At 43.6% G+C, this 13,453-nt stretch overlaps 1 long non-coding RNA gene across 2 annotated transcripts in view; it reads right to left on the bottom strand.

The window, feature by feature from the left end:
* LOC309856807 overlaps positions 1-13,453 on the bottom strand; it is a 227,534-nt gene that overhangs the window by 71,514 nt on the left and 142,567 nt on the right. For both annotated transcript variants that reach the window (XR_014307361.1, XR_014307362.1), the window contains one exon: positions 7,813-7,951. This is a non-coding gene — a long non-coding RNA (uncharacterized lncRNA). The remainder of the gene's footprint in view (positions 1-7,812; positions 7,952-13,453) is intronic.

Here is a 13,453-nt window from a genome sequence, read left to right as displayed (position 1 = left end):
CTTGTTTTATCTTGTGAAGACTTACCATGAAATCCACAGTAACACCTATGGTAACTGTGAAATCATAGTGTGCCACCATATTGCTCATTCTGCTGTTGCCACCACAAGCAAATGACAAATAACAGCCATACTGGCTTATACACCCTTAAAAACCCGGGGGATAATGAAAACTTGTCATGGGTTAGGTCAAGTACCAGCAAGTGAAGAGTTGTCAAGCATTTTCAGTGCCAATGACAGAAAATCTAGGCAAACAAAAAGTAATTGGTGAGGATTATAAATTGGTTCAATGTTTTTGCAAAAGGTTCAGCAGTACCTATTAAAACCAATCGCGCATATACCCTATAACCCAGCAATTCCAGTTTATGGCACTAGAGGTCAGAATAGTGCTTACCCTGGGGTAGTGGCTAAGGGGGGCAGGAGTGAGACTTGTGGGACTCTGGCCATGTTCTACATCTCGATCTGATGAAGTCACATGGGTGCAGACATAGGTAAGCATTCATTAAACTGTACACTCTGTATTTGTGCACTGTTTCATGAGCCATACCTCAAAAAAAAAAAAAAAAGACAAGAAGAGAAGGGAAAAGAAAAAGAAAAGAAAAGAAATGAAAAGAAAAGAAAAGAAGAGAAGAGAAATTCATTAAAATTCCAAATAAAGAGGCTTTTGCAAAGTGCCGGCAACTTAAGAGGACCCGTCTCCGGATTAAGACAAAATGCTTGTTCACCAGGAATTCATTATAGTTCTCCAGGTAGAGAACTGCCAATCAAAACGTGGAGGTTGGTGTGTGGTCTCTCTACTTTCCCTTAAGACAGTAGGACTCATCCCTTTCTCCACGAACCTGGGTCCCACTGAGACAAAGACCCACCTTCCCTAGAAGGGCACTCACTACTGTATTCATGTGCGCTGATAGACGCTTTACCTCTGGCACTTCTGACCATTCAAATGGCTTTTCTTTGACAAAATGATTCCAATGGTTGATGATCGGGATGCTTTTGAATTGCCCTTTCTTGGCAAAGCCAAAATTGTCATATCATATGCCAAGTTACTTTCTAAAATTAAATTGAGTTGATGGTAGGCTCTGCTGGTACTGCTTAATACTTGCTCATAATTACATTGTAGCCTCTGCCATTCCACGATACATCTGAGCACCCTTTGATTATTCATGATTCGTGTGTGTTCAGTTACTCAGGTGCACCTGCTCGGCGGTAGATCACCGAGAAAGCACCGGAGCTGAGCTTCTGTGCTGACGTGCTACTGGCAGAGCAGCCTAATTCTCCCAGTGCCTCTGCCTGGTGGAACACTGCTTGCACTGAGCTCCTCCCTGCTCACAGATTGGAGAGAAATTGTAGTGTGTAATGGGAGGCAGATCTGTACCTCGGGTCTTATACCTGGGAAGCTCTAATGGGCTCCGTCCAGGTGAGCCCAGCATCAAGAGACGTGCCCACTTAAACTGCCAGCTCCTTGGAAAGGAGGCAGACCTAATGGAAGGGCATCGGGCTGTCAGGAGATGCGGTTTCCAGTTTATGATGAGAAAACAGGTGAGGAAAAAAAAAAGAAAAAAGTTTGAAGGGCACAAGAAAGAGCATGGAATCAAAATATGGGTAAATCCAAATACATTTTCTAGGTTAAAGTGGTTTTATGTTTGTTCATATGCGGGCTTACAAAATGTGATAGTATTAATGCAAGAATCTGGCTATGATTTAGAAGGAACTGATACTAAATTGGGAAACAAAATGATGTTACATGTACCAAAACTGAACACTATTTTATTATTCCTGACTTGGTATCACAACCTTATGGCAGCTTTTAAATATGAAAAAACCTGTGAAGATATAATGAATTAAAGCTGTGGAAGTTTTATAGAGACAAAAAAAAAATGCTCTATATTTCAAGGCATTACATCCCCTGGATATTTTTATGATTTTAATTCAAGGGTCAAATTTTTAGGGTTGGGTAAACAGTCAAGAAAGATTCCATCAGCTGCTTTTCAATAATTATAATAGGGGGAAGCACAGTATACCTTTGCTATTTAAAAGATTTTTTTTTTCAAGATCAGAACATGTGTTCCACTTCATGGTATCAACCACAGAGCAAAACGGCTCTAATTGGTAACATACTTGGGGCAAAGGACTGGATTAAAATGACTGAGAGTTATAAATGTCTGAAATGTCTATTTTAGGCACAAGCAGGGGGAAATGGCACTAATTTCTAGAGTGTGCACATAATGATTACATTAGCCCACAGAGATGAAGAGTATATCAGCATGTACCCTGGAGAAGAAACACCATATGAATAACGAATGAGCCAATCAATTCTTTAGTGGGCGGCAAGTACCATGAGAACGACCTTGGCTGACTCTGCCTCTACCCTCCCCCACGCCACCATGTGGCCAGCCTGTTTCTCCAGAATCTCGATACCCTCCTCTGTAGTATCCACCAAACGAAATCAAGTGCTTTTATGGATACAACGAAAAATGCCTACTAATCTCTGACTTTTGACTTAACCTCTGACCCACTGGACACCAGCATTTTATATCTTCTCGTTGGTCGCAAATTGCTTTTGGAATAAGGTAGTGGCTCACAGTGGAGGTGTGCCAAAAGACAGATGTGCACACATCTGGCCTCCATGCACACACACGCACACATGCCCCTTTTGCAGCTCTTTCGCTCTTAGCTGCTGACTCCTGGGCGCAACAAGTAGCCCCACCCCCCTTGTTCCAGCCTCTCTGTATGGGTGCAGGTGCACACCTGCGCCTGGAGAGTATTCTAGGAGGAGAGAACAAGTCTGAGTGGCAGAAGGCTCAGAGTGAGGGTGCTAGAACCAAGGGACAGTCACTGCTGGTGGGGGACCCTGCCCTCATCCCCTGTGCATTCACCTTTCCAGTATATACGCTGACAGTGCCCAGCTTCAAGCAGTGTCTTCAATTCTCTGCCTGAGGTTTTCTCGTGGCCTGACAATGGAGTCATCTAGAGGACCCATGGAATGAACACCCTGAGAGCACTGCCCTCACTCGACACAGGATGGACAGAGAGGTACATATGCCAGCTTTTTCCCCCCCTTAATCGGGTATAACTCCAAGGCACACTTTACTGAGATCCCCCCAAAGCTCCCCCAGCAGGAGTGAGCCCCGACTGCCCGCACAGGCAATACACTCTGTCACATATCTTTCCCACCGCGCTTCCATGCTCCCTACCGGAGCTTTGGATCACCTCCCAAATAAGCTTCCTGCCCTTAAATCCTCATCTCGAGGTCTGCATCTGTGTGGCCCAATGCAGGACAGATGGATTCGAACTCGGGGCATCATGGCATTTGGAACTCAGAGACGGGAATCTGAGCCTTGCTTCAGCAATTTGCTCTCTGTGACCACAGGGGAGTTACTTTCCCTCTCTGACCCTTAGTCTCTTCATCTACAAAGCAGGGATAACAGTACACCCTCTGCTACGTTACAGCGCCATCGGGAGGTACGAATGAGGTAATGTACGTGGAAGCGTAAATACCCATTATAGTTCATGAGGCTTGTTCTCACCTCCCCACCCATGACTTCTTTTAGACATTTTGTTTGAAATTATAGACTCACGGGAAGCTGCAGTAACAGGATGTAGAGGCCCAATACCGTTCACCCAGCTTCTCCCGGGGCGGAGGGGACATCTAATGTGATGGCAGGAGGGCAGCAGCCCCAGGAAACTGATACTGGTACAGTCCATGAGCGAGCAGGACTACCGGCCTCATTCCCCCAACCCCTCTGTGATCTTTGAAGGGTCTCGAGCAGCCACTCGGATCACTACGTCTTAGTGTCTACCACATCACGGCAGCTTCTGACTTAACACTTCTCAACCGCTGTCCTAGGCACACTTGAAAACTGTGAGACCAAATTCCATTCTTTTTCAGGATCTCGCTAAGCAACTTCCTAAAACAGTGAATGTAGCAGTTACCCAAAGAGCTGTTTCCAATGATGAATTTGATAACAATATTTTCATTAGGAGGTTAATACATTTTCTTCAGTTGCTTTAGAAGTCTTGGATAAACACCTCCTTGTTCAGTTGATTCATATCCTTCTTAATTTCTCAAGTTGTCCTGTCATCCTTTCCTTAGAACTCCCGGGACTTCACCTTTAATGCCTGGAGAAAAAGTGGGGGGAGCCTTTTCTCCACCAATCCTCCAACGAAGAGAAGGGTCACGGGGTCGCTCACAATAACACCTCTGAAATCTCCTATTCCCTCTTTGAATGCAACCACTATTCTTCTTTGAGCAGATCATTTATCTCCTCCCTGACTGCCTTCTTGGTTAAAGGTTAACAAAAATGACATCCCCTTCAAGTTCAAACTCTTGGAATGCACAGACCTCTGTTGCCAACAAAGTCATTGCAACCAAGGAGACAGAAAATGTACCAGGGCCAAGGCTCTGAACCTGCTGCCATTTCTCTTTCTTCCTGATGCTTATGGGTCTTGTGGACTAGCCTGCCCTTCTGAAAATGCTTTAGGATATATATTTTCAAGGACCAAGTGCGTAGGTCTGGCGGGAGTACAGGACCTACTGTCTAAGTATTGGAGGTATGCCTCTCAGAGCTTTCTAGGCTTCCACTCTTTTCGTAGATGTTCACTACTGGAGTTCTCCCTCTCCTTCCTGGTTTCAAGGCATTAGCTCTACAGATCGTGTTCCCGAACTACCTCTCATTACCAAGCCCTCTCAAGGAATCTGATCCCATAGTCCACTTTCCTGGAAGTCCCACCTACAGCAGTGGGACCACCATTCTCTCAGTTGCCTGGACTCAAACTCTCAGACTTACTTCGCTCCTTACCAACAGGCCTCTGGAACTGCCTAGTCCCAGTCGGTCATTCCTCTCCCACACAGCCAGCACACACCAAGATCTCGTGTGTCTAAGGAATGGGTTTTAGGGACCTGCTACCTTAGGACAAACCCAATAATTCTTTAGAAAAACATCACAGGCCAACGCACAAGGACCACAGCCTGGCTCTGCCTATCCCCGTCCACGAAGGAAACACTGCGACACCCCATGCCCATTCCCAGATCATCGGTTTTTCTCCAGTTACTCTTCTTGACCAAAACTACGCCCCTGACTTTCCACCTGTGAAACTCCACTTAGCCTAAAAAGGATCTGGATCCTTCTATCCTTGTTTGTACCATCCACCGGCAGTAGTGCCATGCCACCTGGTACTGCTTGCTAATTTTCTATATGCCTTATCTCCTCGACTACACTGCAAGCTCCTTGGGAGCAGACACCGTGTCTTATCTTTCTGCAACCGCCACAGCATCTAGGGGTGCCATCGTAGCACCTCTTGCTCCCTGCCATTATCCTGGCCAGTTACGTATTTAGTCCTTTCGGGACTAGGGTGCTCAATCCCCCAGGAAGTGGGAATTGATGGCAGCTAAGTATTCTCAGCAGCCCTTCAGGAATTGTCCATCAGTCACACCCCTCCACCGGGGCAGCCTGCATTTCCTGATTGCCAAAGTGGAAGTATAAAGACAGGCCCACATACTTGCCTTGCCTGGGGGCAATTCTGAAGGGCTATACTGGTCCCAGAGCTTCTGTGGAGTGGACGGAAGCCCACTTGTATGAATCCAATATCTGCACCGCCAAGCACGGCTTCTTGATGCCTCCATCATGGGTAGTACCTTCTGCTTCAGCTCTCGCTATCTGGCTGACTTCTTGGTGTACTTGGCATGGAAATGTCACTGTAGACTTAAACTCTTCTCCCTCTCTGTTCTCTATCTCAGCCCCACCGCTGGCATCTTCCATGCCTTTCTGGATGACTTGACTCCCACGTGTCTGTTCACCTCTGATTTCATGGACATCGTGTTTGTTCAGAGCCTGATGCCTCCCCAGTTCAGTCACTAGAGTCCTTGCACTGGGGCCATCGCCTCGTGCTCTCATGTCCTTCAGCCGACCCTATATGTCACTCTCAACTTTTTCTTCCTTACCATCTTCTCCGACCACAGTCAGGGATTGAAGAGGGCATAGATTTCCTACCAGACGATTTAAGCGAAAACCAAAGAGAGAACGCCACAATGAGGTATGGGCAGGGTTAGGGGAACAAACCAAGATGGCGAGGCCCTCGGGAATCAGCAGGAGTGGGGAGCTGATGCCACTCCTAGGGTTGAAGGAGTGAGGGAAGGAAATAGTGTTACTGGAGCTTTTGAGAGTTGGCTCCATGGGGGAAGGGTCCCCCCATGGGAGCTGTCATCCTGGAGAGGTGCAGACACTACCAGAGACAGGATACCAATGCAGAGAAAGAGCAAGGAAGAAATCCCCTGGCTTCTTCTCCTGCCCCTCAGAGTTCCTGCTGCTGTTTCACATTGACCAACCCAGCTGGATGCCAGCTGGCCATGGAGACTGGCTGATGGCAGTGTGTAAGTTCCCAAGGCACAGAATGGGGCAGAGAGACTGGATCTGGGCATTGGGGCGGACAAAAGAGGAACCAATACACCTCCATTTACCAAGAGGCTAGCTAATTTTCATGTCCCATCAACACCATCCCATGCCTTTCCATTTGTAGGTTCTAGCAAAGATTATAAAGCCCTTTGAAACAAGGATCCTTTGATCCTTGCAATGTCCCCATGAGGTGAGTACTAGGATAGGACCTACCCATTTTACAGATGAGGAAACAAGCTTAGAGGATTTGTGGCTGACCCAAGATCATCAGATAGCTAAGAATCGGCACAGCTGAAACATAAGCCCGGATTTGTGAGTTCAAACTTTCTAACCAACACCGAGGGCTCGGTTTAAGCACACAGTTAAGGTGTGCTTAAGGCATTCTCTGAAACATCTCTCCATTCCTACCCTCTCCCCTTTCTGCGCGCGCGCGCACACACACACACACACACACACACCTAGCCCTTATTGCCTTAAAGCTTCTCATTAAGTTATCTTTTGTCCTTGGCCTCCTCTTGTGCTTCACTAATTGTCTCAACATCTCTGATCCTCGAACTCAGGCCCATCACATCTCTGTCAGTACCTCACCTCCTCACCAGCTGCCTCTTGCCTCGAACACAGAAATCTGGTAATGTAGAGTGCCGCACTAGCCAATACAGCAGCCCGAGCCCCTCGGAATATGCTTAGTTAGACAGAAGAACTAAGTTCTTATTTGATTTTAATAAATTTCCATTTAAAACTGACACTTCCAGCTTTATCCACACCCCCTCCTCCACTATCCTTAAGTGTAGTCTGTGCTCAGTACCTGGTTTCTAAGGAAAAGAGTATGGAAGGGAGAAAAAAGTAATTTCGGGTGCAGAAACCTGGCAAACATGACCTCAGCCAGATGATCCAGGTCAACATCACCAGTCATAAGTCATGTCAATAGCACATGCCATTGATACGACACGAGGGGAAAGGCATTTCAGCCCTGTAGTTTCCCTCCCTGACACCCGTCACCCCAGTCTCATCATGAGGAAAATAGCAGCCAAATCTTATTTGGTGGACATTCTTCAAAACACCCAACCAGTGCTCCTCAAAACTGTCCAAGTCACAAGAAACAAGGAGAGTGTAAGAAGCTATTGCAGATCAAGAGACTAAGGATACATGAATAAATACAGGGTAGTGTTCTAGATTGGATCCTGGAACAGAATAACGACATTCATCAAAAAACTGGTGAAATACAAAGAAAAACTGGAAATAGCTTCTACCACTGTATCTATGTCGTCTTGATCTATCTATGAATTGTGGCAAATGTCCCACAGTAACCTAAGATACTAACAATAAGGAAATAGTAACCTTTGTACCATCTTTGCAACTTTTCTGTAAATGTAAAATCATTCTAATATAAAAAGCTTATTAAGAATTTGAAAATCAGGGGCACCTGGGTGGCTCAGTGGGCTAAGTCTCTGCCTTCGGCTCAGGTCATGATCCCAGGGTCCTGGGATCGAGCCCCGTCTCGGGCTCTCTACTCAGCGGGGAGCCTGCTTCCTCCTCTCTCTCAGCCTGCTTGTAATCTCTCTCTGTCAAATAAAGAAATAAAATCTTAAAAAAAAAAAGAATTTGAAAATCAGAAGTCCTATTCAACTCATTGGAAAACTTTTGGAGATGTCGGAATGACTCCAGTACATTAACTTATGTTTTCAACTGTAAATTTTATGAAATCTAAATACAGATCAAGTATTTCCAATGAACATTCAGTGTCGGAAATGACATGTGTTGTAAGTATCATGTACACCCTGGATTTTAAAAGACTTCATACCAAAATACAGAATGCAAAACATCTTCATTTCGAAAATATTTGATTACGTGTTGAAATTATAGTTTGGATATATTGGGTTTATAACAATATATTATTAAACTTAATTTTCCTTGTTTTAATTCCCATTTTTTAAATAGGGTTAGTAGAAAAAAATTACATATATGGCTTCTATTAGAGCTTAAAAATAGACACTCAATTGAGCCAAACAGCCTGGGTTGGAATACCAGCTCTGCACCTAGTAGCTGATGGACTTTGAGCAAGTTAGTTACCCTTCTGTGTCCCAGTTATCTATCTGTAAATAGAATACCGACCTCATGGGGTTGTTGGGAGGATTCAGCAAGTTCACCTGTATACTGTGCTGGGTTAGAGTAAGCACTGGAACACAGTAAGCACTCAATAAATGCTAACCATTAGCATTAAGGTAGGGTTGTTTATAGCCAAAGGATCTTTGGAGCTTCAGGAGTCCTGAAGGGATGCTCTCCAGCAGCAGAGAGGGAGCAAAGAAAGAAGACCATCAGCGCTTTCTCTTCCTCTCTTCCACCTTCCTGCCGGGGTCTCCCATTGCTCAGTCTCTATGGAAGTTGGCCAGCAAGTGAGCCCAGGTGATGCCATCCACAGGGCACGGCTGCCTGGCTCTGAGGGACTTGGGGAAGGGGGTGCAAGGTCAAAGGAAGAGAAACAAGACACCTTACTACTTCTATAGTGAGCCTAAAGCACCCTACTTTCAACATCCACTCAGCTCCACGTCTCTGTCCCCTCCTTGATAACTCAGGACAGCCATGTGTAGTGAGTTTCCCAAAGCCTCCCCATACCCTCTGTTGCACAATGGACTCAGCCCTTGCCATGCTCGGACATCTGAGCCTTCGTCGGTCCTGAACTCAATATTTTCAGAGATGACAGTATACGAAGAGATGGGCATGTTTTCTGTGTTTTCACAGACTTCTCGCCTTTAGTCTATAAAAGCAATGGCTGATCTTTGAAGGCCAAGAGCAAGTATTCTCAGTATTATGTATACACCTCTGTAGCCTAAACTGACTGATGGGTGGGGATGAAGTGAATGATAATTAAGGACCTCAGAATTGTGTTTGGAGTAGTTTTTTTCCCCCCTACAGGATTCTTCCCAGTGTTCCTAACATCTGCCTTAGCTGGCCAGTCACCATTTCTGAAATAAATGAAGTTAGGGGATCTCCTTTGTGTGTAGGGTGAGTATTACCTTGGTGAACCAATCACACTACCTTTCTTCTTCTGCTGGCCATACGGGCTCTCCCCTCTGCTCAGTTTTTTCAGGGCACATGTGCACGGAATCTAATAATGGATTCCAGCCAGCCTCTGGGCTATTATGTAAATAGGAATCCTCTAGCACTCCCCCCATGCACACACACATCCCTTTGGGAATTTCTCTAATTAATTAAGTGTGAAACACACACACATACACACGCATGCACCCTTCTTTTCATGGTTTTAGGTGGTCTTAACACCACTTTATTTTGGGGTGTGGCTCTACTTTTAAGGATAAGAAGCACATGATTTTATGACTCTGGTTACTTAAGTGCTCAATCTCATTAAGCTCCTAAAGTCGTCACCTACTCCCGGCATCTCCCAAAGGACCGTTATCCTGCCAATATTTATGCATTTTCATCTATTTTATTAGGTGCATAGAAGTTTAGAATTGTTTTATCTTTTTGAGGAACTGAATTCTTTATAATGATCTAGTGACCCCTTCTAACCCTGATAATGCTTTTTTATCTTAAAGTCTGTATTCCCCAAAGTAGTTTTCTTTGACTTAATAATTGGCTAGTGTGTCTTTTTTTTTTTTTTCCTGTTACTTTCTGCCTTTCTGCATTCTTGGGCCTTAAGTGTGACTTTGGTAATGGACATATAGTTACATTTTTTTTAAATGCCATCTGATAATTTCTGTTTTTTTAATTGGCTAGTAATTCACTTGCATATTTGGTGAGTAATAGCAATTATTATACTTGGACTTGGTCTGCTATCTTATTTTTTAATTTTTATTTGTCCTGTTTTTTCTGTGATTCTTTTTCTTTCCCATTTTTTGGTACTCTTTGTATTGTTTGTGGTTTATTGTCTGTCTGTGGGTATATTTATTTCCTTATTTCATTGTTCCTTTTTACTTACTTGACCTTTATAGACTTTATCTTTACTTACTTAGTGATCGCCATTGAAATTTTATCATGTATATTTAACTTAAAAAGAGAAAAAAATTAATAATATTTTAACTTTCCTCTAGAAAGACGATGGGCAGACTATAGCCCAATGATCAAATCTGCCCATCACCAGTCTTTGTAAATAAAGTTTTATCAGACTACAGGTTTGTTCTTTCATTCGTGTACCATCTATAGCTACATTCACCCTATGAGGCCAGAGTTCTGTATTCATGACAGGGACTGTATGGTCTGCAAAACTTAGAATATTTACTAGCTGCCCCTTTATAGAAAATGTTTGCCAACACTTATTCTCTAGTAATACTCTTAAGGATCTTAGGAGACTTTTTAAAAAGATTTTACTTATTTATTTGAGAGAGAAGGAGAGTGCGAGTGGGGGGAAGGAGCAGAGGGAGACAAGCAGACTCCATGCTGAGCACAGAGTCCAACATGGAGCTCTATGTGGGGCTCAATGTCATGACCCTAAGATCATGATCTGGGCTGAAACCAAGAGTCAGATGCTTAACCAACTGAGCCACCCAAATGCCCTAAGGATCTAATGAAATTAAAACTCTGAGCTCCCCTCCTGACTTGCATGTGATTCTTGTCCAATATTTTATTTTTGTCATTTTTCTTAACTCTATAACTTGACATTGGTATTCCTTTTTCCTCCCAATACTATTTGATCATGTGTGTATGATTTTACATTTTTGCCCATTTGTTCACATGCATATATGGTTTTTGAAAAGTCTATTCTTTTAGTAATCTCTACACACGATGTGGAGCTGGAACTCATAACCCCAAGGTCGAGAGTCACATGTGTTCCTGACTGAGCCAACCAGGCTGCTCACCATTCCTTTTGGCATCTTAGATTATCCTTCTGACATCATTTTCCTTCTTCCTGAAACACATCTTCCAGAAGATGTTCCTTTAGTGAATATCTTTCAATAGCAAATCCCTCTTTTTGAGTACTCATAAACATATTAATTTTACCCTCCTTCCTAAAATGTGATTTTCTAAGTACACTATTCTAAAAGATCTATGCTATTTTCTCTCAACAATTGAAAAATATTATTCTACAGTCTTCTGATTCCCATTGCTGTTGAGGCAACTGTTAGTCTAATTGTCATCTTTTCTCTCTGGCCCCTTTTAAGATCTCTTGGCAGTTAGTGTATGCAGTTGAATTATGAGGTGTTTAGATGTGACATCAGAGAGGGAGCAAGGAAGGAAGACCATCAGCGCTTTCTCTTCTCTTCCACCTTCCTGCCGGGGTCTCCCATTGCTCAGTCTCTATGGAAGTTGGCCAGCAAGTGAGCCCAGGTGATGCTATCCACAGGGCACGGCTGCCTGGCTCTGAGGGACTTGGGGAAGGGGGTGCAAGGTCAAAGGAAGAGAAACAAGACACCTCACTACTTCTATAGTGAGCCTAAAGCACCCTACTTTCAACATCCACTCAGCTCCACGTCTCTGTCCCCTCCTTGATAACTCAGGACAGCCATGTGTAGTGAGTTTCCCACAGCTTCCCCATACCCTCTGTTGCACAATGGACTCAGCCCCTGCCATGCTCGGACATCTGAGCCTTCGTCGGTCCTAAACTCAATATTTTCAGAGATGACAGTATACGAAGAGATGGGCATGTTGTGATTCCTGGATATGTGTTATTATGTCTTTCATCAGTGTTGGAAGAATCATGCCACCGTCTCTTCAAATCTCTCTCTCTTTCTCCTCTTATTCTGAAACTCCAATTAGATTTATGTTTGACCTTCTCACTGTGGACTCCAACCACTTAATCTCTTGTTCATGGTTTCTATCTCCTTCCCTCTTTGTGCTGCATTTTGGGTAATATCTCATCCTCTCTTCAGCTGGATTTAATCTACTGTTTAACCAGTCCATTTAGGTTTTTTGTTTCAATAACTGTATTTAGAAATTTTTATTTAGAAAAGTTCTATTAAAAAATCTTTCTAGTTATTTCTGTTAGCCTATTGTTGTCTACTCATCTGTGTGATTGCATCTTTTACGTCTTCAAACATTTCATACACAGTTGTTCTGTATTCTGTAACTGAAAACTCCTGTATCTCCAATCATTGTAGAGATCTGAATCTATTATATGTCATTTATGCTCCCTCTGGTTCACAGTGGCTTGTCTTACTGTATTGCAAGCTGATTGCTTGATTTTAATCTGTGGGAATACTGTAGATATAAATCAGAGGAGGTCTTTTCTGAAGAGGATTTACTTTAGCAAAAAGTCAGAGACACCTCTGATATAAAACCACTTCAGCCACTGTGAAGATCTTGGCTTACGAAGCCCGCCCTCGGATCAGCATTCTCAGTATTGCTGTGTGTTGGTTGCTATTGCTATCTACCCTCAGGGCATCCCACACACACCTACTCTTTGCAATTTAAGGCTTTCTGCTCTGGTCTAGGCCTCAATTTTTTTTTTCTTTTAGAAGCTGCTGTTGTAGAAGCCTTTGGAAATCTCCCCAACCACTTGACCAGAAATGCCTTGAAAAGTGTTTTATATTTTATATTCAGGATATAGCTGCTACGCAGTGAGAGAGTCACTCAGAGCACTCCTTCTACCCTCAACACACACACACACACACACACACACACACCAATTGTTAACTTTGAAACACACTGTTTTAGGTGGAAATCGGATTGAAAAAAAATGTCATTACTCATTATTTCACTCACTGCACCAAATATAAAACTAGCTTTCTTATTTAGTCACTATTTGATCATCTCTAATGTTAAAAATAGCTATGGGCCTCAAGATGCTTTCTTCTTGTATACAAAGCTGGTATTTTGGCATATGGTCCCTAAAGACAGGTCCTGTACCATAAGTTAGTTTGCCTTTCGAAGCGGGCTCTGATGACCTTGGACATTTGCCTTGATCTCAGACACACAGGAAAGCTATTGTTACTTCAACACTATACAAAGACATCATTTAGCCATCGTAGCTTGCTGCTCATTTGTCGCAGGCTTCACAACTCATGTTTGTGGTAAGTTTATTTCTCACGACCCCTCAGAGAGAAAATCAGGTGATCTATTCTAGGTCCATCTGCTTGCCTTCCACTATTGATCTTTGTGAGATGACTCAA

The sequence above is a fragment of the Mustela nivalis genome, assembly GCF_964662115.1.
Source record: "Mustela nivalis genome assembly, chromosome: X".
Classification (NCBI taxonomy): domain Eukaryota; kingdom Metazoa; phylum Chordata; class Mammalia; order Carnivora; family Mustelidae; genus Mustela; species Mustela nivalis.
This window is presented reverse-complemented; position numbering and strand designations above follow the sequence as displayed.